Source organism: Otolemur garnettii, unplaced genomic scaffold, assembly GCF_000181295.1.
Source record: "Otolemur garnettii isolate 467f Iridium unplaced genomic scaffold, OtoGar3 scaffold00016, whole genome shotgun sequence".
NCBI classification, from domain to species: Eukaryota; Metazoa; Chordata; class Mammalia; order Primates; family Galagidae; genus Otolemur; species Otolemur garnettii.
The window spans coordinates 28,779,368-28,780,540 of record NW_003852411.1 but is presented as its reverse complement, the minus strand read 5'-3'; positions in this window follow the sequence as shown (position 1 = coordinate 28,780,540).

The window sequence follows — 1,173 nt, the reverse complement described above, 5'->3', positions numbered from 1 at the left end:
ACCATAGCAAATTTAGAAAATACCCCTCAGAAAGTACCCCAAAGAACATAAAGCCCACTATAATCCTATTGTTCTTGAAAGAAAACAAAGTGAAACCTACCATTGTATGTCTTTCTGAATTTTTAATTTGTTTGCAGTAATGGCCCACTTAAAAAATCTCTCCCAACATGATTTTGTCTTTTTTTTTGAGACAGAGTCTCACTCTGTCACCCAGGCTTGAGTGCAGTGGTGTCAACATAACTGCAACCTCCAACTCCTGGGCTCAAGCAATTCTCCTACCTCCCCTCCACCAAGATCAGCTAATTTTTCTAGTTTTTTATAAGATGAGATCTCGCTCTTGTTCAGGCTGGGCTCAAACTCCTGGCCTCAAGCAATCCTCCCACCTTGGCCTCCCACAATGCTGATGACTTTGTATTTTTATTTATTTGTTTACTTATTTATTTTACTTATTTTACTTTATTTGTTTACTTATTTATTTTGAGGCAGCATCTTGCTCTGTCACCTCAGCTGGAGTGCAGTGGCATCATCATAGCTCACTGCAACCTCAAAGTGTGGAGCCCAAGCAATCCTCGTGCCTCAGCCTCCTGAGTAACTAGGACTACAGGCCTGAATTCCTAAGCTCACATGATCCTCCCACTTTGTCCTCCCAAACTGCTGATGATTCTTATTTTTAATGTAAGTCTATCCATTTCTTTTCTCTCTTTTACTTTCCTTTTTTCTTCTCTTTCATTTATTTACCTAACATTTTTTGAATAGCTAGTATGTATTACTCTTTTTCTCTTTTAATTTTCTTTTCAATTCTCTAAGCTGTATTATTATTGTAGATGAGGAAATTGATGTTCAGAGAATTTAGGTGATTTTTTTTCTGGGTCACACAGCTTTTATCCACCTGTTTTTCAGTTATCTATCTACCTATCTATCATCTATCTCATAGATGAAAGTATTATCTGTTTATCTTTTTAAAAACCAATCAGAGATTACAACATACTGCTAAAAACACATACCTTTTGGTAGTTATTTCCTTTTGTTGCTTCAAATTTCACAGCTTATTTTTTAGCTACCCCTAGGTAGATATCTCACTTCCTAAATTTTTAACCTGAGTACAAATTCCTTGATCTTTTTTATTAAGGATACAGCAGGAATTAGAAAAGGTGATAGGGTTGCCAGTGGGGA